Source organism: Arvicanthis niloticus, chromosome 2 (genome assembly GCF_011762505.2).
Source record: "Arvicanthis niloticus isolate mArvNil1 chromosome 2, mArvNil1.pat.X, whole genome shotgun sequence".
NCBI classification, from domain to species: domain Eukaryota; kingdom Metazoa; phylum Chordata; class Mammalia; order Rodentia; family Muridae; genus Arvicanthis; species Arvicanthis niloticus.
In genome coordinates, this window is record NC_047659.1 from 135,554,875 (window position 1) to 135,582,242 (window position 27,368).

General features: G+C 48.1%; 1 long non-coding RNA gene across 2 annotated transcripts; it reads right to left on the reverse strand.

Moving 5' to 3' along the window:
* Positions 1–689: 689 nt before the first annotated feature.
* LOC117702303 (uncharacterized) lies at positions 690–25,939 on the reverse strand. Of its 2 annotated transcripts, none has more exons than XR_004606005.1 (3): positions 25,746–25,939; positions 4,826–4,966; positions 690–4,561 (listed from the first exon to the last, which is right to left on the reverse strand). It is a non-coding gene; the product is annotated as an uncharacterized LOC117702303 (long non-coding RNA). The 2 variants fall into 2 exon arrangements; XR_004606004.1 differs by lacking the exon at positions 25,746–25,939 and adding an exon at positions 7,330–7,828.
* Positions 25,940–27,368: the final 1,429 nt, after the last annotated feature.

A 27,368-nucleotide genomic window follows, 5' to 3' on the forward strand; every position in this document is an offset into this window, starting at 1 on the left:
CCCTCAGGATGCTCGTACCCCACTGTCTTTGTGTAGTTTGGGTTTTCTTTTTAATCAGTCTCTCGCAGAGGGATGTTCATACTGTTTCTGTCCATGGTTCCCACCAACAAAGCTATGATGTATGATCTTGATCGTCAGTATCTAGATGTGGAAACCCACAGGAGGACATAGGAGCCAGAGTGCTGGCACAGAGACCAAGAGCGTTTGTTACTTCACAGGGATGGCCGCTCTTGGCGTAGCACAATTTGGCTTCCAGAGGCAATTGTCAGGAACGGACAGTTCCTCATGGTCCTATCAGCATGGAATAATCACCCTAGTTTTGAATTCTTCCCCTTAATGTAAGTGAGAGCTTTATCTAGCATATGTTACTGGGGCTGGGGGATGGCTCCGTGGATAGGCACTGGCCACACAAGTGTGAAGACTAAAATTCAGGTCCTAAAGCTGAGTAGATGTGGCCTCTGCCTATTATTCAAACATGTGTGGGGCCAAGACAGGAAATTCCTAGAGTGGGCTGGCAGGCCAGAGCAGACCTCTCAACTCAGTGAGCCGCCCTGCCTATAATTAAGAGTTGCAGAGACTACCCAATATCAACCCAACGTGCATATGAACACATGTGCTCATGGATCTGAACACACATGGGCCTATATTCGTGAGAACACGCACACACACACATATGCACCACACAGGTGCACGTGCCAAAAGAAAAAATATATTTTCATCAAAACCGTGTATAATTAAAAGACAATTGGGATCCCATACAGTAAATGGTCCCTCTGGTCACCCTTGAGGGGAGAGTGACACCACCGTGGCTTGGAGATGAAATATCCTCTAAAGGCTCTGATGTTGCCATCTTGGTCCCAGTGCTCAGAGATGGGCTTCGGGCAAGCGTTTGGATCATGAGGGCTCTGATACAATCAGTGGAGGGATTTATTGATGTCGCTGGACCCGATGGATTGCTGTGTCCTGGCAGACACTGGAAGGAAGGGCTGACTGAAAAAAGCAGGCCACTGAGGTAGTCATGGCTGAGAAGGGCATGTCTCATGTCACCCTGTCTGCTTCCTGGCTGCCGCAAGTTAAACATCCTTCACCACCTCAGACCCATAACTATGGCGCTAACTGACCATAGACTGAAACTGACCCAGAGAGACTCTTCCCCTTCTAAACCACTCCTCTCAGACTTTGTCACAGGGGTGACAAGTTTGACTACCACAGGTGCCACGCCCAGTGCATTCTGCCTTGCAGGTGCCTTCAGGCACTCTGGATAAAATATCTCCCACATGATAAGTGACCCAACCCTCTGCCAAGGCCATGTAGCTGGAGAGTCAACATATCTCTTTAGAACTGTGTTAACCGAAATCACCAGAAATAAGCCACAGCTACACTGGCCATTCTGCAAGGCTGTTTGTCTCGGTAGAACTTAGTGGCTGTGGTGAGGTTGGAATGTTGCAGATCAAGAAGCCAAGTTATCCTGGACTATCTTAGGCCCTATTTATAGCCATTTATTGCCTATCTCCGTGTGTGACCTAACACCCTTGTGACTATTAGGTAAATTATTTTGAAAGGTATGGGCAGACTCCTAACTAACTTTCACCTACCCAAAAGCTAAGGATGTCACTAGACAGCATTTGAGGGCTATTGAAGTGATAGCCCCCTTTGTTGTAAATCACCTATCTGATATTTTTGCAGGCACATTTTAAAAGTGTTCTGATCTATGACTCTCTTTGTTCTAATGTTATAAGAACGTCATACAATTGAATTTATGAGAATTTAGAATTTGGGGTACTCAAAATCTGTGTCCCCCCCAAGCCATGGCTACTCAGGTCTGGCTTCAAAATAAGACACTGTTCATTGCCTTTGAGGTATGAGATGATTTTTACACTGACAGTCTCAGAGTACGGAGGGAGCACTTTTTGCAAATACAGGTCATTGGGCTGCTCACCTGTCCTTTACTATATGACGCACAGCCTCTAGACCAGAACACCCATGCCGCCTCCATAACCTGCCAAAGTGGAGATGGCCTCTGTCACATCAGTGGAGGCTTGATGAACTGTGGCTTGCCTGGCCAGCTGACAGCTAGTAGTCTCCATTCCCTTCCTAGAGTGATATTGGATCCCACAGCGAGATCGTCAGCCAGAGAAAGGCTCGTGGCTAACAGCTAATGTCCTCCGAACACGTGTTTGCACTCACGGTCTGCACCTTTATTGCTCAACCGGACGCCACAATTCTTTCTGCTGAGCAGTATTCTGACGAGACGCATCTGTCTCACATGTAATTCAAGGCAAGGCCCATTAGGCGAGGCAATTGCTGGCCTGTTTGTGTGCTTTTCAAAAAGCATTGCAGCCAATTCTCCTGCACTGTGGCTTTAAAAGAAAATAATGGAAAGGATTCTGACAATATTTAAGGAGATTTCATATTCTTATTATGAAGTTTCAATGAATGGTGACAATTTGGAACCCCAGGGACAGGGCGTCCATATGACGTGATGGATTGCTTTTTAAAGTATATTTTATTCATGTTTTACATGTATGACTGTGCAGTGTGTGTGGGTGTGGGTGTGTTTACATGGTTGTGTGTGAGGATACATTCATGGCATGGTGAATGTGTAGGGATCAGGAGACAGCCTTGATCCTGGTCTCTGCCTTACACCCTGCTTAGATAGTATCTCTGGTTTACTGCTGCACTGTGTACACCTCAAGCCTCTGGGACATTCTTTTGTCTCTTCCTCCCCTCTCACCGTGGGAATGCTGGGAATACCAATGAATACCACCGAGCCCATTGCCTACATGGGTTCTGGGAATCCGAACTCAGGTGGGCAGGATTGAATGGAGAAATGCTTTCAGCCTGAGCCATATCTGTGCCCACCCCTTTAACACTTCGAAGCTGAAGATGAAAACATAAAACTTATTCTTTAAAATTCTGTCTACATCTCTACCTAAAATCTCAACTTTCAGGAGGTTGAAGTAGGATTGGGAGTTGAAGGCTAGTCTGAGGTACACAGTGAAGTCCCATTTCAACAACAATAACAAAACCTGTGTAACTCATCCTGAAGCAGGATTGGGAGTTGAAGGCTAGCCTGGGGTACATGGTGAAGTCCTATTTCACTAAAAATAACAAAACCTGTGAAGACCATGATAAATGTCTGCCAGGCTCTCTGAGATCAAGGTCAAGTTACTCAGACCAGCAACCTAAGCACTTTTCAATGTGTTGTCTGACTATTCATGTATAATGCCAGGTTGTACAACGGTGCTGTACACATAATGATGCTGTACACATAACAACGATGCTGTACACATAATGATGCTATACACATGACGATGCTGTACACAGAACAACGATGCTGTACACATAATGATGCTGTACACAGAACAACGATGCTGTACACATAACAATGATGCTGTACACATACTGATGCTGGCAATGTGGGTCAGCCAGTGAATCCATTTACACACATTAGAAATACATAAGTACAAATATTATGAAAACATTTATATATAAACCATATATATACATATGCATACATGCATACAGACACACATGCATACATACACACACACACACATACATACACGTTGCTTCCACGAAAATGGTCCCAGCTGCTGTTCAGACACTGTCTTCACTTGTCTCCTGGGCTCTGCACCATCCTCCACCCTAACCCCTCTCCCCAGTCTATTCTTAACAACATAACGGGAGTGATCGTTTTACAGATAAATTAGATCTAGTCATATCTTCTGATCCTGCAAAGAAAGCTCAGAGCACCTGCAGGGTCTAGCCTTCCCATTTCTCCATCCTTCTCTCTGTGGGTCTAGCCTTCCCACCTCTCTGTCCTTCTCTCTACCCTTGTCTCCCCACCGTGCGATGACTTTTCCATCAATGGCCAAACAGATCTACCTCAGGGCTTTTGCACTGGCATTTGCTGTGTAGAACATTTTCCCAGAGTCCCGACTTTCCCATCTCTCAGGGTTCACACCAGTCTCTTCTGACCATTCCCAGCTTTTCTGTCTCACTCAGCATCTGTCACTTCCTGACCCCTTGTATCTGACGATTGTCTGTGGCCAGAATTGAAACCTAGAAAACGGCCTGCACAACAGATGCTCTGTACCATGCAGAGCAAACCACTGGGGGTTCGGTTGTGATATTAAGCGCAGCAACTCCTAAAGAGCAAAGTAAACACAAACAATGAACCTCATGTGGTCCAAGACAGAAACGCTCAACCGTTTTTTAAAGCATCCATTTAGCACCTCCCAACTGCCATGCTTTTTGAAGACAGCAATTAAGCCCAGCGTTGCAGCCGCTGTGTTTTTAACCCACACTCGTTGCCTGTTCAACAGCCATGCAGCTTTCAGGAGCCCATCTTGTCATTTGTATTTTGGAGAAGACCAGGCTTGACAAGGGAAGCCCCTGGCCCTGTCAGTCAGGGCTGAGACCCATAGCACCCAGTGTCAGTAGAGATGAGGTCCTGTGCTGGGAGCTGCTCCGTCAGGACATTTTGGGTAATTGGAAGGCGAAGTTAACAGCAGTAAAGAAAATTAACTCGGATGCCCAATGGTTGATGAAGCAGAGCCTGCAAAACAAATAGAGCAGAGGCGACCAGTGAGCTCAGCCTGTCCCTTCATAAAGTGACAGAGGAACCTGCCTGGGGAGGATGCCTGTGTGGGGAAATGAGGGCTGTGGTTGGGACCAGGACACAGGTTGAAATCAGCTGTCACCTCTCCAGCTGTGCCCTGCACAAGGCTGGGTCAGGAAGAAGCACTGCAGTCTGAGAGTCCACAGCACACAGACACACAGGGACCTGGGACTGCCAGACACACTGGTGGGGCTTTGATACCTCTGCGCTCCGTGGAAATGTCTCCTGGAAGCCGACCCACAGTCCCAAGGGTGATGATGGGGACTGTCACTCTCCTATCTCCCGTGTCACACTGGGGCAGAAGAGAGTCGAGCTGTGTGTGTGAGTGTCCTGCCTGTGCTCCTGTGGGAACAGGAAGAAAGCCACTCTCAATCCATGTCCCCGAGTGGGGATAGCGAGAGACCCTCTTCCTGTGGAAGCCCCTGTTTGTTCCTGCAGCCTGACCCAGCCTGCTCTTTTCTTATCTGCTTTTCGTTCTGATCAGCCCATCCAGGGCTCAGAGAAGAGATGAGCAGGAAGTCCCTTTCCTGGACTGGAGACAGTGTAACACCCAGTGTTGGAGCTGCATAACAGTAGTGTGTTTTCTGTCCCCGTGACTTCCATTTTCCCGGTGAAGTAAACCATATCATGGTGAGTCTCTCTGCTGCCCTTTCATGTGGCCCACACTAGTCAATGGTAGGGTTTTAGAAAAACTTTAGCCCACAGAATTCAATTTTCTTCTTTAAGTTAAGAAAAAGATTTCTCCTCAGTGAGATTACACTGGCAACTTCTGGGTTGTGTGAGCTACCCTGTGTGTCTAACCCATCACCCCGTCTTTGCTATGAGGATACAGATTAATTTCCATCTGGCATGCTTAGTTTGAACTGTTTCTTGTGTTCTTCTGCTTGATCACTTAGTGTCCTGACAGCGGCTCTATTTTGGGGGATTCAGAATCCTTCTGATGTGGGGTCTAGTTGGAGGAAGTGAGTCACTGGTAGGTTGGGCCTTTGTTAGCCCCACTCCTGTTACAGCAAACCTGGCTGTTTCCTGAGCCTCTGGTCCTGTGGTTCTCAACCTTCCCAATGCAGCGGCCCTTTGATACACTTTCTCATGCTGTGGTGACCTCCAACCATAAAATTATTTGTTGCTACTTCATATCTGTATTTTTGTTGCTGTTATGAATCCTATAAGTATCTGATACACAGGATCTGATATGTGATCTCCAAAGGGATCACAACCCACAGATTGAAAACCACTGCTTTAGGACCTAAGGAAGCAGTGGGAGATTCCTGCAGCCACAGCGGAGAGCCACAAGGGACTCTGTCCTGCATGCTTTCCCCACCATGAGAAAGGGTGCTTTGTCACAACGTGAGCCCAGAGGAAGCCTTACTCCCTTAAGGTGTGTCTTTCATGAATGTTACTTGAACATGCAACTACTGCACCACCTGTGGTTCCCACCCTTTGCATTTGTTAAACTAGGTGTTCATGGCTTTTGGCCGGACTGGTGGCCTTCATCTTTGTGTTCTTTGCCCCTCAAGAGCCCAGAGACACTCCACCTGAAGAGTGAAATTCAACCTTATGCCAGCTTCTCAGCCCTATTTATTTGCCCTGAACTTAAGCACATACCTACTGCTGCCTAAGGTTTGCAAGGGCCCCCAACTTCCAAAACCCCATCATCACTCCCTGTCCTTTCCCCATCTTTCCCACAAGAAGGGAGTTCCAGGAAAGCCACAGACTCCAGAAGCAATACATGACCATTGGCCTCCTCCCCAGGCTTTCCTGGGGCCTGCCTCACACCCTTTGTTCACACTCTAGGCTCCCTTCTTTCTCTGGTGATATTTTCTTCCCAGTAACCCTGAGCTGGAGCAGCCTTGGGCTGGAGGGACCCTTGGCTGGAGGGACCCTGGGCTGGAGAGACCCTGGGCAGAGCAGCCCTGGGCTGGAGGGATCCTGGGCAGAGCAGCCCTGGGCTGGAGGGACTCTGAGCTGGAGCAGCCATGGGCTAGAGGATTCTTACAGCTGCTTTTATTGTCAGGAATGAGCTGGTTTATCTGTGGGTCACGGAGGTGCACCGAGCTCCATCTGCAGATCAGTTAATCACTAACAAATGTGGGCGAGTTTTCACCCAGCACAGACCACAGGCCGTGTCTCAGACACTTTGCCAAGCCATTTTGGAGCTGTAAGCATCTGGCCCACTTCCAAGCTGAATCTGTTTTGGCACACAGAGGCCATGAGCCTGTGAAGCTCTGACTCGGCAATGGTGATGGGTTCGTGTGGGAGCCTAAGCCACGAGGAGATGGCCTCCAGTCAGTACAGCAGGAGTGGCCTAGGACTTGGGGATTAGGGGACGAGTCATCATTGACCGTCACAACGACCTCTGCATGGGCAGCGGTGGGAAGTGAGGTTTTCAGAATGCCTGCTTCAGTTGCTGGGCATTCTGCTTGGTTAGACAGACGGTGGTAAGTTTGTCTGCCTCCATTTCCAAATGGACAGTCACAGGCACGACAGGGTCGCAGATACCAACAGGCCAAAGAAGAAAAGCAAAGGTCATGTCTAAGTCTTTCCATGGTTCACTGATGAGGAAGTGGGAAGTTGACATCCCATGCCCCGTAGTGGCAGGCATGCCCCTTCAGACACTGCCATGAGTTGTCACGGCACCAGCAGTGAAGACTCTGATACCGTGTTGTCACCTCCTGGTACCCACACACTGGCAAGGCCTCACTCACCTTCCCCTGCCCATTCATGGGGTGCAAGCTGAGCCATGTGACCTTGAAGCAGATCAGGCAGATGACAGGAGTTGGTTCAAATGGGTGAACATGACTCTGGAGCTGGAGGAGCAGGAGCGATGTCCTGGGACAGACGTGGCCGGATGTCCCTTAGCTGAGGAACAGTTTCCTGTCCTTTACAGTGAGCTCCTTCCAGACAGTGAAAGCAGATGAGCATCTGCTGAGGTGTGAGGAGAAGCTCTGGGAAGATGAGAGGTCTGCCTGGCCAAAGGCTGCCATGTGCCCTGTGCTCCCTGCATGCCGCCACGTGTCCTGTGTTCTCAGGTCATACTGCCTGTGTTTCCTGGTTGTGCCAAGGTCATGAATGGCAGTTATTTTTTATAAGCAAGAAAACCCCTCAGAATGTGACCTTTAAGTGACTAACTCACTCTCCGAGCCTTCAGACTGACTCCCTGCGTGGGGAAAACTACAGCTTCATAATCGCACTACTTTTTTACAAGATTCATTAGTTACATTTAGCGACAACCTCACACCCTCACAGTGAGCCCCAGACAGTGCCCTGGTGGCACTGTGAACATCCCTAAATCCTCCTGCCCATGGATCCTTGTCTCTGGCTTGTTCAGTCCCGTGATTTGACAGGAGGTTAGCATAGGACTGACTAACCAATGGACCCCTCAAAACAGGACATAAAGAACTATAGGTAGTGGTGGGCTCTCTAGAAGGGCCAGCTCAGAGATCCCCCCCAAACCAAGACATAAAGAGCAGAGGTGGCAGTGCTCGACTCCAGCTGGGTCCAGCTTTGGGGACTTTCCTCCCCAGGGAACATACACCGAGGGCCGTTACCTTCTCCCTACTGAACTGTGCAGATGCAGGGGTTCTTGGTCCCTATGCATACTCTTGTATCTGATGTACTTACTTCAACAGACTGAATTCTGGGCTAAATGGAGTTTCATGAAAGTATACCCTGTCCTGGAAGTGCCCACCCTGAGGGAGGCACAGGCAGAGGACAGAAGGGAGAAGAGAAGTGAAAGCCTGGTGCCCGCCAGGATCAGGGCACTGCTGTTGATGCTGGGCACTCTTCAGAAATGTCTAAGCCGTTCTTGCTTCCCTCCTTGCTCTAACTGGGTTTTTGAATGCTTGCTTTTACCTCTGTGTCCCATCTGAATTCTCATTTGAAAGCAGAAGAATGGAGACAGCCTACAGGGTCGAGACAGGAAGAAACCAGAGACCTCCCCATAGCGCACAGTCTGGTCCGCCACCTTCCCATGGTTCTATGGGGCTGGCTTTCTTTCTAACATCAACACCTCTAACTTCTGCCTGACAAAGGGTAATGCCCATGAGGAGAAGGTAGGACTGCCCAGTTCCAGCCTAACAAAGAAGGGATTTAATGCATTGCAAGGCAACAAGAAAAAGACCTATCCGTCCATAGAAAACTGGATAAAAGATATGAATGGGTAGCTTACAAATAAGAAATGCAAACAACCAATAAGCATAAGAAAAGATGAAAATGTGTTCTTTAATTAGACAAGTGGAAATGGCTATTAGACTCGCTTATCAGATTGGCAAAGCAAAGCGTGCCAGGCTGAGAGTAAACAGACGTTCCCGGGGGTCCTAGCTAAACAGGTACAGACGTTCTGACAGGCACTTGGCAGGAGCTACCAAACTGTAGTGAGAATGTTCTGCCTTTCACATAAATCGGCATCCAGGCAGGAAAATAAAAACTGCTCTCATACAACAAGGAAAGAGCCAGACCAAGTCCACCGTGACACAGAAGGGCTGGAGCTGAGGTAAGGCATGGCAGAGGGCTGGCACCGGCAGCTCTGGAGACATCAAAACAAAGTGAGGAAGGTGTAGGGTTTCTGGGGCTCTGAGTAGGTCTGCCTTTCCTAGGTGACCTCAGCAGTCAAGGAAAAGGAGGAAGACAGCGTTCTGATGTCTGTATCGAAAACAACGACGATGCAGACACACATTCTCTACTCGTGCTATAACGAGAGAGTAATCGATCATACCGGTTGTGAGGGATTCTCTGGAGTAGGTTGACAGAGATGGGGCGACCCACCTTAACGGAGGGAGGGATCATCCTGTGCGTTGTGGTTCCTGACTGAACAGGACACATGGAGTTAAGCAGCAGCATTCATCTTCCTGACTGCAGAAGCGATGTGACCGGCTGCTTTACGCTCCTGCCACCGTGACTCCCCTACCGTGACAGACTGTACCCTCAAACCAAAAGCCAATAAACCTTTCTTTTTGGGTGGTGGGTGTCAACTCAAGGTTTCTCTGTGTCATTCCGGCTGTTCTGGAACTCTCTGTAGACCAGGCTGGCCTCAAATTCAGAGATCCACCTGCCTCTGCCTCCCAGTGCTGAGATTAAAGGCGTGTGCCACCACTGCCTGACTAAACCTGTTCCTTAAGTTGCTTTTGTCAGGGTGTTTGCCACAACAACAAGAATACTAAGTCATACAAGCTAAGCCCCCTCAAAATGAAGCCTTGCGGGCAGGAGCGGAACAAGACTCAGAAAGTGAAGGGAAGAAAGCAGGCTGGTGGGCTCTCAGGTAGGAGCCCAGAGGCAAACAAGACTTGAAGCTGCCACAAAATACCACGTGCATATGGTCAACACACAGAAGGCCATGGTCTGCCTACCCACTTCAACAAAGCCCAAGGGAAGAACCTGGGCTCCCATCTCTACCCTCTGGCAACAAAGATCAGAGAAGTCACCACCAGGATGATGGCAGGGAGGTCAGATGAGAACCCAGAACAGACAGACGGCCATCCTGGCTGTGCTGTCAGCAGAGGCCAGGAATGGAGTCCTAAGGAGACAGGCTTGATCCTCCAGCCATGAGCTATACACAGACACTCAGTAGAAGTTGAGCTTCCAGCCCTGCTCCACAAAACTCAAGGATGCCTGGCACTCCGTGGGGCCAGAGAAAGACCAGGACTTTAATTTTATCCTCAAAATGACTGGGCTTTGTCGACCTTGTTCCATGACGTGGAAGGAGGGCCAATGACACTAGAGTCTATAATACCCTGTTCCCACACACACACCCCACGGACTCCCCATCATAACATCTAGCACATTCAGGATTCCATAAAAAATTGTTTATCTTTCCAAGAAAACAGTAACGTGAACTGTAAACAACCACCAAAAGAAGCTGTCACTGAACAACACAGGTGTCACATGGTCTCACAAGCCTCCAGGGAGCAATAGCTACTGGTCTCAGCAAGGGAACTGGAAGTTCAGCAAGAAATCGAAAGCACAGAACTGTAGAGATAGTTTAGAGGATAAAATGCCTGCATACAAGCATGAGGACTGGGGTTCGAATCCCACCACCCATGTAAAAGCCAGATGTGGTGATGAAGACCTGTAACCCCAGCATTGGGGAAGATAGAGACACATGAGTCCCTGAAGCTTGCCAGTCCTGCTGAACTCATGAACTCTGGGTTCAGGGCCTGACCCCCCGTGTGGTGGTTTGAATGAAAATGTCCTCCATAGGACATAGACAGCGGCATTATTGGAGGTGTGGCCTTGTTGGAGTGGGTGTGGCCTTGTTGGAGTGGGTGTGGCTTTGTTGGAGTGGGTGTGGCTTTGTTGGAGTGGGTGTGGCTTTGTTGGAGTGGGTGTGGCTTTGTTGGAGTGGGTGTGGCTTTGTTGGAGTAGGTGTGGACTTGTTGAAGGAAGTATGGCTTTATTGGAGGGAGTGTGTCACTGGGGATGGGCTTTGAGGTTTCAGAAGCTCAAGCCATCTCCAGTGTCACCTCTTCCTTCCTGCTGCCTGCCGATCCAGATGTAGAGCTCTTAGCTACCTCTCCAGCACCATGCCTACCGTCATAGCACCATCTTTCCCACCATGGTAAAGGACTAAACCTTTGAACCTGTAAGCCAACCCTAGTTAAATGCTTTCCCCGTAAGAGTTGCTGTGGTCATCGTGTCTCATCACAGCAATAGAACAGTGGCTAAGACACTGTGTCTCAAAAAATAAGGTTCTAAGGGACAGAGGAAGATGCTTTATGTGGACCTCTGACCTTCACAGGCACATTCAACCACACACACAATTGTACACATGAACACTCACATACACCCCTACAGACACACACACACACACAAATAAAATGAAGAAACCAACTAGAAATTTTAGAACAACAACAACAAAAATACAGTCGTTAAACTGGACAAATACTGGGCTGGGCTCAAATGTAGAATAGAAGGAAAGGAAAACATCTCACATGCCATTGCCTGGTCACAAGACAGGAGAAATGACCTGTTCCAAATAGCCAGGGGCAGACATCACTCTAACAGAAAGGCAGAGCTTAGCATCCCCCATTTCTACCCCTGACATCTTAGGCAGCCCTCTTTCTGCTGTCTGCTGCTGTCTCTGTAGAAGGAAACAATGTACCTGTTGCTGCTACTATAGTTCTGTGTCCCCCAACTTGCATGACACAGTGACAGTTCTCCAACAACAGTGTTCACCCTGCCACTACTCCTCACCCTGGTAGAACCGAATAGACACCAGGCTATGTTCATGTGATTGGTTAGAGAATGCTCCTGAGCATCCCAGGCAGGGTAGAGAGTGCTCCCGAGCATCCCAGGCAGGGTAGAGAGTGCTCCCAAGCAGCCTCCGCAGGGTAGAGAGTGCTCCTGAGCATCCCAGGCAGGGTAAAGAGTGCTCCCAAGCATCCCAGGCAGGGTAGAGAGTGCTCCCGAGCATCCCAGGCAGGGTAGAGAGTGCTCCCAAGCTGCCCAGGCAGGGTAGAGAGTGCTCCCGAGCATCCCAGGCAGGGTAGAGAGTGCTTCCAAGCATCCCAGGCAGGGTAGAGAGTGCTCCCAAGTGGCCCAGGCAGGGTAGAGAGTGCTCCTGAGCATCCCAGGCAGGGTAGAGAGTGCTCCCAAGCTGCCCAGGCAGGGTAGAGAGTGCTCCTGAGCATCCCAGGAAGGGTAGAGTGTGCTTCCAAGTGGCCCCGGCAAGGTAGAAAGTGCTCTCAAGTGGCACAGGCAGGGTAGAGAGTGCTCCCAAGCAGCCTCCGCAGGGTAGAGAGTGCTCCCAAGTGGCCCCGGCAAAGTAGACAACATCTGCCTTGCTTCTACCACTCTCATATTTCTCTCAAACATGGATATTCTGCTTGAATGGTTTACTCTGCTTCCATCCCTGAGTTCTCTCCCTGCCTGTCACCCTCCTCTCAACACATCTACTCAGGTAAGGCACAGCTTTCTGTCTTCCTTAGCAACACCCTGGGGAAGGGAGGAGAGCCGCTCCCACCTCTACTTCAGAGCTGGACCTAGACATTTCCCTCCATGTTGGGGACTCTGTGTCCCCAGTCTGGGATCCCACAGAGCCCTCTTCTCTGTCTCACTTTCTCCTCCCACGGCTTACTGAGAAAGGCCTCTGCCACTCTTCAGGTCTGCAGTGACCTCGCCCCGACCTCACCCTTGACCTCCAGCAGGCTCTGCAGGCTCCTGACTCCCCACTTCCAGCTTGTGCTCTCAGCCCTGGTCCTGGTTCGAGCTCAGCTCCTTCCCTCTGGAGAGGCCAGCGTTTCCCAGTTTCCTGTCCTCGAGATCATGTTCCCAGTGCTGTGTCTTTCCATTTTAATTTTTGTAAGGATCGTGGGGGCCTGGAAAGTACATCCCCTGTTGGTGATATCATAGAAGTATGTTATAAAAATCCAAAATGAGCAGGACAGAAACACGACCTGTTAGTCACAGTTTCTTTTATCAGTCAGTTGGAGTGAAGTTACTGTGGCAGGTTCATCATCCCCAGCCCCTCCCTGGATCAGACTCCAGACTTGGGGCCACTGCACTGAGAGCTCTCTCAATGCTCCTCCAACCCAGACAGGCTCCCAGGAGACACTCTGACCCCTGGGCCTGTCACCTGCACAGTGTGAGGCAGGCCAGGCCATTGCTCCCCAGGCAGACGCCTTTGCCTGAGGTGAACTCATTGGGGCAGTCCTGGGGATCTGGAAGCATAGCCAGCCACTCAGCTGTCACAGAAGTAACTCAATCCCACTGGTCCTGGCACCCCTTTTTCTTGGAAACCTCCCTGTTCTCTCTTCACTTGAAGGGAGGGAGCCCTCCAGCAGTCTGGAGCCAGGACCAATACACTACTGCCATCTCTGAAACCACAGGCTCCCTTGGACAGACCACCATGTGCCTTCTCTGTCCAGCAAGCCTTGGCTTTGGCTCCAGCAGGGCCTCAGGGGCCAGGCATCATGGGTGAGCTGGAGCCTTCAGCTCCACAGGCATCATTGGCTCCTTCTCCCACTGCCTCAGCCCTGCCTTGAGCTTTCTTTGCTTGAGCTGCAGAACTGAATAAACACAGGGTGTGAGGATAGATCCTGACTGGCTGTGGGTCCCTGACTCCAGCTGGTCTGAGCCACGGTTACCAAGATCCACAGAGTTAAGATGCAGAAGGACAGCCAGGGCCTTTACCAGGATGACTGGAGAGGGCAGAGGTTGCTCACTAAAGACATTTGTTTTTACAATTTTTTACATTACATTAACCATCTAATTGGTAGCTCTGAGCTCCATAAGAACTAACCCATGCCACTTTTAATTTCTGGTTCATGACTTTCATACTCCATGTGATAGGCTATTGTCTCTCAAAGACAGGTCCGGGGATTCTTAAAATTCCAGTTCTCAGACTAAGGGACAGCTCAGTGGGGATCTAGCTCCAGGTCCTCAGTTTGGTCTCCAACATCCACATAAAAGCCAGGTACAGTGGTCATGCCTATAATCCCACCACTGAGAAGGTGGAAGCAGGAAGACCCACGGCCCTTCTGCCCAGGCCTTTGTAGTCAGTCATTGAGCTCTGGTTTTGATAAGAGACCCTGTCTCAAAAACTAAGGAAAAAAAGAATTTGGAAAAGATACTGGATGTCAATTCAATCTATGGCCCACAAACACACACACACACACATGCACTCACACACATGCATGCACACACACACACACATGCATACACATCTTTAAAAGAAAAAAAAGAGGGAATAAGCTTTACCACTTTTATTATCAAAGAATTTTGTTTTGTTTTGTTTTGTTTTGTTCTTCAAGACAGGGTTTCTCTGTGTAGTCCTGGCTGTCCTGGAACTCACTCTGTAGACCAGGCTGGCCTCAAACTCAGAAATCCTCCTGCCTCTGCCTCCCAAGTGCTGGGATTAAAGGCATGTGCCACCACTGCCTGGCCAAAGAATTTTTTAATTCCTTAAAGTTATTTAGCCTGGATATTGTATTACTCATGCCAAATAATTTGATTCTCTATATAATAGAACTACTGCCAAAGTTAATTCTTACTGCTGCTTCATGTACCCATGTTTACATTTCCCATACACCCAGGACACACATATGCACAAATACACATACCAAACATGCAAACACATACATACACATGCACACATTAAACATATACAACACACCCAAACATGCACCACACACACACACACACACTCCAGACATACACACAAGAACACACATAAACCAAGCACACACAAAGAGAGAATACATACACACCAAAGACACACACCAAACATAAACACACACACACACACTTTCCATTCATTTGTCATGCATCTTCTCATTGACAGCCATTTTTTCCTTCTGCCAAAAAGCTGCATTTACTGTTTATTCATGCAAATCTCCTAGCTATGAATGATCTAGTTTTGCTTATATGAAAGCATTTCTTTTTTTATTATTCTCAAATGAGACTGGAGGGGAGCCGTGTGTCTGTGTGCTCTGGAGCCCAGAGGTCATCTTGGGTGTCACTCTTTAAAGCACCTCCAGCTGTCTGGGGTCTTGGTCAGCAAGTGCTGGCAGCCTAAGTCACTCTCCACTGCTTTCAAATGGGGTCCCCTCTTCCCCAGCCCCAACATAATTATAACTATTCCGTCAGTCTTCCTTGGAGATAGGACTCTTTTTAAAGGCTGCCATCTTGCGTAGCTGACAAACACTACGTCCCTTCTTTATTAGGGTCTCCTGATGTACCCAATGGAGACCTTCCAGGAAGGAAAACCCAGACCTTGGTTGAGCCTCCAGGGTTTCAGCATGCAAGCTGTATGTTTGCATGAGTGTCTTAAACTCAGACACCTAATTGCTATTGAAAAATACAAAAGAAAGCAGAGTTTTGGTCAGATGGCAGCATGCTTGTTTATCATGCAAAGGTTCTGTGCACCCAAAACAAAACCCCAAATTCCAAGGCTCATAGTTCATGTTGGGCCACATAGTAAGTTTGTGGCCAGTCTAGGCTACAGACCTTGTCTCAAAGAGGAAGAAAGGAAGGAAGGGAGGGAGGGAAGGAAGGAAGAAAAGAAGGAAAGAAGGAAGGAGAGAGAAAGAAAATGGAATTATTAAGAAATGTATCATAGAAGTTAAAGCATACATTCTGAATCAGACACACTGAATTCAAATCTTGCTTTCGCTCTCACCCAGCAGGCAGCCCTTCATAGATTAGTTAGCTTGCCTTGGTCATAGTTTCTCCATCTGTAAAGTAGGCATGATGAACTCACCTGTCTCATGTGGAAAAATCTGACAGGTGTACATGAGACACATAGACTCTGCTGCCACATGCCTAGAAAAACAGTTGTTAAACACAAACCAGCCTGTAACACAGGATCCTCCTTTACCCTGATTCAGCCCACAGCCACCATGTCTAAGCGTCCATCTGGTCAACCTGCCTTATGCTCCACATGTGAGATGCGGAAGCAGGTAGGGTCTGCTCAAACCCACAGGCAGGCTGGTAGATGGAGAGTGGGTGGACAACTGGACCTCTTTTGTGTGCCCTGTAACCAGGCAGCTCCTCTCTGCTGCAGGCAGAAGATGCAGGCTCCCTCCGGCTACAGAGAACACTGCAGTTGCCTCCCAGCCCTGCCTCCCTTGCGGTCATTAGCTGAGCCCCTCATGCTCTGACTGTGACGGGAGAGGGCTCTCCTGATATACCATCGCTCATCTAAATGTTTAATAACACCCCATCCTCCACTCGCCGGGTAACCAAACCCAAACCAGCAGATCCTCAAAGCCACAGACTAACAAGGCCATGAAAGGGAAGATGTTTCGGTAATGAAAATTTCATCAATGCAGATTTCACATTGAATATCAAGGTCTCAGCGTGAAGACAGCATCAGAGTGGACACCGCTGAGACATTGACCTTCATCCTTGGAGACAAGAGCAGAGTCGGGCAGCTTCAGTCTTGAGACAACATAGCTGCAGGGAAGGAGGCTGGGGGTGTGGGAGTCAGCAAGGCCCCACCCCATTCCTTCTGAGGGGGGTCTCTGCTGGTTGCATATTAGCAACTCATCCTGCCCTTTCTGTTCCTCCTGGGTGTCCTCACCCTCTATGAAGAGACCCAGGTTCTTGTAGCTCCTCAGATCTCTAGGCATTCTCCCTATTTTGTTCACATTCTTCTTCCTAACTGAGTTAATTTTCTCTCATTGCTGTGATGAAATACCTGAGGAGAAGCAGCTTAAGAACCAGAAAGGTTTTGTTTCGGCAGTTGGAAGGGTCTGGTGGGAAAGACACGGCAGTGGAAGTGTGAAGCCGCTGGTCCTGTTTTGTCCACTAAGCCCCTATCTTGGAGTGTTTTCCCCTCTCTTAGAAAGGGTACCATTCTGTTCTTGCACTTAAGGCCCTACCTCTTTCCCCCATGAAGAGTGTAATGCCTGTAGCTTGTCCCTTTCCTGTGATCTGCAGGCTCAAGGACTGGCCTGTTCCTTCAAGAAGAAAAAACCTGGAGACAAGCCTGTCGTTTCTATATTTCAAGGTCATTGGGGGAAGGAGAGACGAGTGATTTTTCTTTTTAAACAGACTTTTAGTGTTGCTATAACTGTAAAGCAGAAGGAAAGTCACCTCCTTTTCGGAAGTCTGTATACAGTAAGAGCGTGCACAGAGAGCGTGTTTGTGGACTCTGGATCTCGACAGCTGGAAACAACACTGGAGGGGCTTTCTCAAGGGTCTCCGAAACCTTGGGGTATCTCGTTCGCCTGACTCAAGACGAGGAACCCCATGGGATTAAAGCTAGTCTTTAAGGAGGGGACGAGGAAGCTAGACTGGACTTAACTTTGTATCTCATAGTAGGTGAGAAGAACTGTTTTGAAGGGTTATTTGCTTGCTTGCTTGCTTGCTTGCTTGCTTGCTTGCTTGCTTGCTTGTTAAGACCACGGCTGGCCATGGCAGTACACATCTGTCTGTCATCCCAGTCCAGGAGAGCTTGAAGCAGGAGCATCAGAAGATCAAGGCCAGACTGAGTTACAAACGGAGTCTTTGTCTCAAAAAAAAAAAAGCCAAACAAAAGAGTCTAGACAAAACAATATCCACACTGAAGACTCAAACAATGAAGATTTTTTGTTTTATGTGTCTTTTGCCAAATATTAATAACTAAGTAATAATATTTGTCATATGCATGTTATATTAATAACCATATGCATAATATTTACTGTTTTGTCTTCTAGGACAAGATGAATGAGAATGAGACTAATGATTTCCAGATGTGGCCCAGCTTCTGGGCCTTCCATATTCATATTGGGGCATTAGTAAGCTTCTTCATCACAGAACGGTCTAGTTCAGTGTAATCCAGACTGCAGTTCACAGACACACCAAGACAAGGGGCCTTCAGTCCCTGTTATGGGACTGTGATTCGTTCTGACCAGAGCAGATGCTGTCTGTGGGGACCTTAGTTCTGAACTCTCATCAGGAAGTTAGCATCAGTGGACTCATCTCAGAACTTTACTGAGGTGATCACCGTTTTAATCAGTCTATCCTGATTGCAACTGACAAACTCAAAATAAAAATGACTATGAAGAAAGTATGGGAGGAAGAGCTGATGGCTTTTGCCCTTAAGAAGTCCAAAGGTATCGACTTCAGGCATGGCTGGATCCAGGCACTGAAATAGCAGGATTAGGAAACAACCCCTCCATCCATCCCACCCCACATCTTGGATCTCAGCGGTCTCTCCACGTTCAGGCTAGCTCTGTTCTTGTACTTGTTTCCATTTTCAGGAAGCCTAGGAGAAAGACATTTGGTTTTTTTCTATCCCATAATTTAAACCTAAGTCCAAGATATGAGTCTTACATGTTTGTCTCTAACCCAGTCTCTGAAGTCAATGGCCCAACATCCACCAACGGCTCAAAACCTCTGCTGTTGTAGACAGAAAGCCCACATTCAAACTCTCGTAACATACGGTCTAGAAGAAGGAAGGAGTCAGCTAGCCAGGTTCCATGAGCCCTTTGAGGTGAGCTGGAAGGTGACATAGGCCACACAGAATTAAGGGGAGATGACACGTGCCCCTTTCGTGGGAGACTATCTAAAGCTCAAAGCACATCCTGATGGGCCCTTCTCTCTCCTCCCTTTCATGCTGGATTCGTTTTGATCCATGATCTCTGCAGTCATCCTGGCAGGGAAGGCGTGGTGGAACCGTCTGTGGCGGGACCCTCCAGACTTCTCATCCACAGCTGGCTCAGGTATGGGTGAGCTCTAGGCTGGACCTGCTTCTGTATGTGATTGAAAGAGAAGTTCTGAGACACATACACACACACACACACACACACACACACACACACACACGCACGCACGCGCGCGCGCGCGCGCGCACACGTATGCACACATGTACACACATGCACGTACACTCACACGTGCACGCATATACACACACATACATTCACACGCACACTCACATACACGCATGACGAATACACACACTCATACACATACATGCACACACACATGCATGCACACACACATACACTCACACACACGTGCACATACCCGTGTGCAGTCACACTCACACACCCTCTTCCCAGGGCTGCTTCCTCTCGTATCATACATAGATTGCTCTCTGCTGTTAGGGGCTGCAGCTTCCTCGGCATCCTGCACTGTTTGGAAGAGCTTTTTAATTACTTTTAATTCTCTCTCAATTTTCTGATCCATCGGTGTGCGTGAAAGGGAGATGAAAACCTCTCCCTCTTTTTACTTGGCTTTGTAATCCTCTCGTTCTCTGGCTCTGGTTTCACTCAAATCCTCCTGCATCTGAGGCGGCATTAACAGGAAGTCCCCTGGGAGGCTGGATTGGCTGTCTGGGTTGTGAGTCATTCTATCTTTACCCACCTCAACCATGGGACATTCACGCTGGAGGTCAAACTGCAGGCTGGTTTATTTCAAAGTATTGACAGGTGACAGGGGTCATTCTGAGGCCCTGGTTTCTCTCTCTCTCTCTTCTGAAACGTCACTCAGTGATGTTTTTCGCCCTCAGGGACGTTGAGCACACTTGAAATCTCCACTGACTTAGAAATGACTTTAAAAAACACCCTCTGGTGGATTTAGCATGTCTTATTCATGGAAAACAATTTTTAATTTGAAAGCTATTCTTCATAAGTTTATGATGCCGCTATCACCAGCCTACCCCATCCCCATCACAAAGACCCCAAGTGGACCGCTAAGGCAGAGACATATGGTCGCCATGCTAACTAGACTATCACATAGGCCCTGAATGGCCGTGTCCGTTAAGAGGGTTCAACAGTCTTCACATTAACAAGATGAAGAGTATCGTCCACGTGAAGGGAAATGTTTACTCTGGGTCCAGAGAACCTCTGGGTGCATGCGATGCCTTCACCCCATTTAGCCCTTCTAATTTCCTCCAAGGAAGGTCCTGTTCTCATCCACCTCCAGTACCAACAGGGAAACTGAGTCCCAGAAATCTCATGTCACTTGCCAGGGTGTAACCCCACCTTGAGCTCCAGCTACACGACTCAGAACAGTCCTGGATGGAACAGAAATGGAGGACGCCAGCCAATCAGCAGCATCCATCTCAGTCGGCTTCCAGACTGCAGAAGCAACCTGACAGCCACCTCACACTCCTGCCGCCCTGTGGTCCCCACCCCCTAGCCCTAGCCATGTGCTCCAACCATGATGGACTGTACCCCCAAACCCTTCCTTCCTCCAGTTGCTTCTGGTCAGGTGATTTTTTTTTTTCATAACAATGAGAAACATGACATATGTCTGCCGCAGTCACCCTGAAACCAAGCAAGATGAAGGGCAGAGGCCCAGCTTGGGATGTATAGCAACTTCTGGAAGGAAAACGGCAATCTGCGAGGACGCTCTGGATGCTCGGTCTGTGCTACGTTTTCTTAGAGTTCAGGAAGGAGCTCCAGAAGCTACTTCAAAACTTTTGCCGTAGTCATGCCTTCTGTGTGCTGACTTACTTAAAAGTTTCTTTGACTATTTTTTTTTTTTTTACATAAACAAAGGTATCCAAACAGAAACTTGAATCACATCTGTGCAAGTAAAAGCTAAAATGTCACAGTGGATGGGCAATGCGCTCCAGAGAATGTTGATTTAAAAAAGATGTTAGGTAAAGTAATCCATGCTAACGGTTATAAAATATGCCTTCTACATTTTAATATCATCTGGTTATAATTTTAACTTCTGAGTTATTTTTAAATACTCACAGTCTTGGTGCTGGGGACGGCACCAGGACCTTAGATACTGCTAAGATAGATAGTTCCCTAAACTATACCTCTATCCTTAGGAATTTTGGGGTTTTTGTTTTTTGTTTTGTTTTTGTTGTTGTTTGGTTTTTTTTGTTTTTTGTTTTTGTTTTTGGTTTGTTTTTTGTTTTTTGTTTTTGGAGACAGGGACTCACTATGTAGCCCAGGCTGACCCCAAACTCATAGTTCCTATGCCTCTATCTCCCAACACTAGTAGGGTAAGCTTGTACCAACATCGTCATCTACTTAACATTTTAATTTAAAGAACTCAGCTGGATGGAAACAGCCAAACACAGCAGCCCTGACAAACCAATATGGCGCTTGCATCTCTGTAGGGTTCTCACTGAAAAGTGCCTCAGGCATGGTGCCTATAGAGTGTCTCAGAGAATATTCTGCTTGCTGGGCTGTCACCACAGGTGTGGCTCAATTATGACTGTATTTGGGAAAATCATGTTCTTGTTGAAGACACACATGGGACTGGGGGTCTGGGGTTGATCAGGTCATTGATACTGATTTTGCATTCTGGGATACGTTTGTAAGCAGACTCCTTTTGCCTATAACCCTCAGGGCCTCCACAGCACAGAGTGGACATCCTGCCAATTCACTTTGAGGTCGCTTTGACCAATGAGACTCAGAAAGACAGAGCAGAGTGTCTATACCACAACAGAACCCTGTGAGCAGGCCTGCATGTATTTGTATCTTGGCTACTGCGACTCTTCCAGACAGGACCTCAGCACAGCTCACAATAAGAACCAACACGAGGCCACCCCTTAGCTGGAGCTGAGCCCAGTTGCTCTACACACTGAGTCACAGCTGACCAGACAAAGCCAGCCAGGGATCAGCTGACCCACCATGTACACTGAAGACCTTTGCAGGTAAAAATAAGCGCTTGCTGATCTAGTCATTTGAGGCTGGCCTGTGAGATATCACCATAGAGATAAAACCAAATATAAAATACCTACTCAGAATCCCATCCTTTTCTTGTCTTGTCTGAGACTGACTCCCAGGAACCCATCTCAGGCCATGAGCAGACAAGCTGACTGAGCCAAGGGCGTGCCACAGAGATTTCCTCTGGCCACGGAAAGAAGGCAGGTGTCGGAGAGATAGCTCACTGGGTAAAAGGGCTTGCAGGTAAATCTGTTGACCCAAGTTCAATACCCAGAACACACACAGTAGGACAGAACCAACTCCCAAAGTTGTTCTCGAATTTTCACTCACATGCTATGGCATTTACACACACACACACACACATACACCACACACACCACACACACATACACCACACACACACACCAAACACACACACACACACATACACCACACATACACCACACACACACACACACACACACCAAACACACACACACACACACTAAAAGAGTTGAGAATGAGGAGAAAATAAATACCAAAAAAAAAAAAATTTAAGGCAATAAAACAACCATGAGTGTGTTCATCCTTTTCCTTGCTGCTGTGACTATCTGAGAAGCAGCCACTTAAGGATAAAAGGAGCTATTTTAGCTCACAGTTTTGAGTGAGTGTCATCCACCAAGTCACGGGCAACTGGTGACTTCACCTGTACAGTTAGGAAGCAGTAGAATGTACAGGAAGTAAGACTGAGATATGATCTTCATACCCCACCCCCAAAACAACTCACTTCCTCCAGCTGGGCTCTGCCGCCTGAAAGTTCTGAGGCTCTCCCAAAACAGTGCCCCCAACTGGCGACCAAGTGTTTCAATGTACAAGCTGCAGCAACAAGCCTTCCTGGTTTTCTTATTTAGATCTATACCAAAGCTGGTCACTCCAGTTCACTGATCACGTCCCTTACTGATAGTGTCCAGCCGCCTGCTCCTGGGTGAACGATCCACATCAGAGAGGATGAAAGAAGGCTCTCCCGCGCGCTCCTTCCATCTCTCTGCTCTTAGATTTCAGAATAAATAACTCATGAACACTTTCATCTGGGTTGCCTGAGACGAGGCAGAGGGGAGGGTGGAAAAGAAAATATCGATCAGGCAGCGTTAGTCCTTACTGCTTGTCTTCTATGGGAGGCTACAAGGAGGGCTGTGGCCATAAAGTCGGTGGGCGAGCACACGCAGGTGCACCCTCCGGCATCAGAACGATTTCCCAAATAACTGCAAAGGAAGAAATGAATCTTTGACGACACATTTTCTAATTGGCAGCTCCTACCTCCAGTTTCAGCTAATTTCCATTCTAGAATTTTCTCTCTCTCTTTTCCTTCCCTGTGGCAAGGTGTGCTTGCTGTACACACACACACACACACACACACACACACACAGAGAGAGAGAGAGAGAGAGAGAGAGAGAGAGAGAGACAGAGAGACAGACAGAGAGACAGACAGAGAGACAGACAGAGAGACAGACAGAGAGACAGACAGAGAGAGAGAAAGAGAGAGAGAGAGAGAGGCTGAATTGTCTCTTTTGCATTCGGCAGTTCATTTTAAAGCACGAATCCATGACTTCTCAGGTCCTGAGTCTCTGCAGTAGGAACAAACCCATTTTCAGCCTAACAAGGATCAGCATTGGTGGCTTGCAACTGGGAGAAAGGCCTACTCAGCACACCCCCGAGAGGCTAACAACTCACAGCCTGGCGATCCCAGTGGGCTTGAGTCATCTTTCTTCTGTAGCTTTTTCTGAGAACAGAGACTGGAGCATTTCTGGCCACCTTTCAAAACCTTGAGGAGCCAAGAAACACTTAACACGTGTCCTGGAGACATTCCGGGGCTTTTGAAAGAAACGCAAGGAGAAATCTCTCTCCTCAGGGCACTTGCATGATTTAGACACAGACAAGATTTTGAAACACGGGTGATGGATGTGGTATCATGAGCCAGATGAACATGTCGAAGTTTCAGATTCCTCCCTACGAGCTCAGATCATAAATTATGTGTCCTAAAGAAGCATCCTAGCTTCTCCCACGGAGGCCATGAATCCACTCTGATCTATCACAGTCTCCACAGCAACTACTGATAGGGGATGAGAGACCTGGGGTATTTCTAATTGACAACTTTGTGAGTCTAAGAAGCCAGAGAAGAATGGAGGAGAACTGGAGGAAAACCAGGATGGAGAGATGTCTCGGAGGAAAGAACACTTGTTGCTATTGCAGAGCACCTGGGTTCAGTTCCCAGCATCCATTTATAACTCCAGTCCCCACTGGATCTGGAGCCATCTTCTAACCTCCTCAGGCCCCAGGAACACAAGTGGTACACATACATACATACATACATACATACAGTCACATACAAACATGCATGCATACATACAACATACATGCACTCACATATAAGCATACATACATACACACAAATATACAAAGAAACACACATACAAACATACATACACTCACATATAAACATACATACTCACATGCATACAAACATACATACATACATACAAACATACATATATACAAACACATATACATACATACAAACATACATACATACAAATATACTCACATACATAAATCTAGATAAATCTAGAGAGACAGGAAAGGAAAGCTTTGCTCTGTGGAAATCATGACATGCCATCTGCAATGCCATACTGACCAGTATCCAGAAGGCCGGTGACTCTTTCTTAAAGACTTTTCTAAAGTCTGGAGCAGAGCAAGGGAGGATTTATTGAGAAAAACAGCAGGATCAGCAGTGAGTCCCTGAGAGAGGAGCAGGCCTCTGGAGCTTAAGCCTTCTAATATGCTTCTCAGGGGAAAGGACTTTGTCCTTGGGAACGTTCCAGGGACAGTACCATTTTCCCGCTGTCTGTAAGAATGTTACAGAAGCTTATCAGTCTTTATACCATGTCTGTCTGCCATAACACTTGTTGATGAAGCTGAGCGAGGTCACAGGGACCAAGGAACCAGGCCCTGGATGAAATGGAAGTTTGGGCCCAGTTGCGTGTTCTGTGTTTTGAGGCTCCCCACACAAGGACCAGGTTTCCTCAGACACCAAGGTTGCGCTCCATGAGCCACCAAGCAAAATGTGATAAATGTCTGGTGTCAAAACCAGGAGTGGGGCGAATAAAAACCTGAGCTCGGCTCTCAGTCTGCCCTGGCCATGTGGAGCTGCCTGAGAGATGCCCAGGTCCTGAAATCACTTCACAAATCTGAAGTGATTTGTGATCCCACAGAGGGAAGCCTGTGGGGACACTTTAACGCTGATCTTTGGATGTGCCCACAGGCTCCTGGACATTATCCACTCTGAATACATTCGAGTAGAAATCTGTATCACAGTGTGGAGACAATTAAACAAATCCTCCGAGGCTGTCTGGGTAATACACGTGTCCCAGGCATTTGGAACCAAACAGAACCGAGAATGAAAGCTGACCCCCATGCCCTCCAAATCTAGATTTAAAATTGAGAATATTAAAAAGCATAGCCCAGGTTCAGTTCACTCACACGGCAGGGAACCAACGCAGTGTCCCTGAGTCACAACTTTCCTCGTGCATTTCCCAACTCACAGCCCCTCAGACACACCACGTGCCTCCTCTCCCTAGCCCTCCTACCCGCTCCCCCTGGCATTTTCTCCCCATACTCCTAAAGCTTGGGCCAGACAGGGAAGAGAAGCTGTTCTCTCTGGGCATGGGCACAAGGTTGAGGAAGGAGGCACAGGATCAGTCAGGGGTCATTCTCCACTCTCCATTGCCACCAAGGTTCCATCTCTACTGGTCTGTATCCAGAACTTGGCCCTGATGCCTGACTCCTGGCCTCCAGCTGGCTTCAGCCAGGGAGACTGAGCTGGAGGTCAGGAAGAAGGGGAGAGAGATTATTGGGACACCTCAGCCCCAATTCCGCTGTGCACTCTGGCCACAGTCCTCGGTGCACACTCTGGAAGTACCTCTGGACTCTCCAAAAGCTCCCCCTCACACCTCGCTGCTCAGCCTTGAGGCTGCCAGCCCCTCCCTGCTCTTGCTGGTCCCCCAACCCTGCCATCTATTTGTACCTTTACTTACATTCGAACACCATGGACCTTCTGCCTCCTGCTAGGGCTGTCTCTGATAGACAATGCTCAGTTCTGAGGACCAGAAACAGTTTACAGATCATAAAAAGCAAAACCCAGGGTTTGGGTTTTTTTTTTTTTTTAATTCACATTTCTGCAAGTAAAGGAACAAAATTTAAAATTATCGCCAGGGAGGGTGGGATTGCTAAAGAGATTTGTGTCCTCTGAAAGAAGCCAAGAGCTTTGCACGGGGACAATGAGTAAGAAGGCTCGAAGGCACTTCAGAGATTGGCCAACTTGCTCTTCACAGGCTCAAGGGCGTGAAATCATAAATCCCTTTCAAAAACTTATTTGGGAAGAGATCCAGGATGCCCTGCTGGCTCAGGAATCATTTCTCTGGTGTTTATTTGACAGCATTGGACCATCCAGGCATGCAAAGGTCATGGCAGTCATCATCCAAGCACATCTGGCTACTGCTGCTCTGATGGCAACCCTGGCATCACCCATGTGACTTCCCGGCTCTGCGGGATGAAGCTTGCTAGGAGTTTTGGAGCCACAGAGGCTCCCACCAAGCTTAGGCAGTTTGTGATCGAGCCAAGTTCCCTTTGTGCAGCCCCTGAGAAGGTAATGGGTTAAGCTGTGGAGGTGAAGTCTAAGCTGAAACTGAGACCCTGGGATGCTAGAGATACCAGGAAAGACAGAGAGGCCAGGAGACCCATCCAAGGGCGACCCATGTGGACCACAGCCATCAGGACACATCCAGACATGGCCACCACGAGACCCAGATGCTAGACAAGGGGCTGTAAAACCCATTGGGTTTTGGTCTTGCTTTCTAAACTCTTCTGTTTGAATGAAAACATCTGCCCTGTGTCTATCTAACCATGAGGGATGGCGTGTGGAACTTGGTTCTTTATTAGATCGTGGCTAAGAGTCACTTTGACTCCCCCGAGGAGATTTAGAGTTGAACTTTCACAATGCAGAACTGTTAAGAGAGGGCTCACGGCGATGGGCTGGGTGCGTTTGCATGATGAGCTGTACACTGGGGTGTGGTGGTAGGGGAGGATATTATGACCTGGACACGAACTGTTTCCCCAATGTTGTGTACTGAAGCTTAGTCCCTGAAGCAGAATGGGGGGAGAGTGTGGAGCTTCATAGTCACTGGCTTTCAGGATTAGTCCATTGATGAATTTGAGAGAATGATGATGATGATGATGAGAGAGAGAGAGAGAGAGAAAGAGAGAGAGAGAGAGAGTGTTTCCTGTGGGTTTGCCATGTTAATTGAGTTGGGAAAAGTCTTACCAGGCATGTAGGTTGGAAGCATTTTCCTTTCAAGATGCAGGCAGTTTCTCAAGTGCCCTCTCTTTGACCTCACTAGGAAGAAAGAGGATGTTGCTTAGAATACCCAGGGTTGCCAACAGCAACACAAAAGTCAAGCTGAACTAAGCAGTGAAGGGGGTGCACTGGCGTTTGTATCTGGGTAGGAGGACTTCAGGCGTGTTCGGGAAGCAGTGGACTTTATACTTCTTTGTTGTCCTTCTGTCCCTGACACTGGACCCTCACATTCTCGTTGACTTTCCTCGTGGTCTCATAATGGTCACTGCTGACCCAGTATGTTGCCTGTAACCCCCACTCTTCT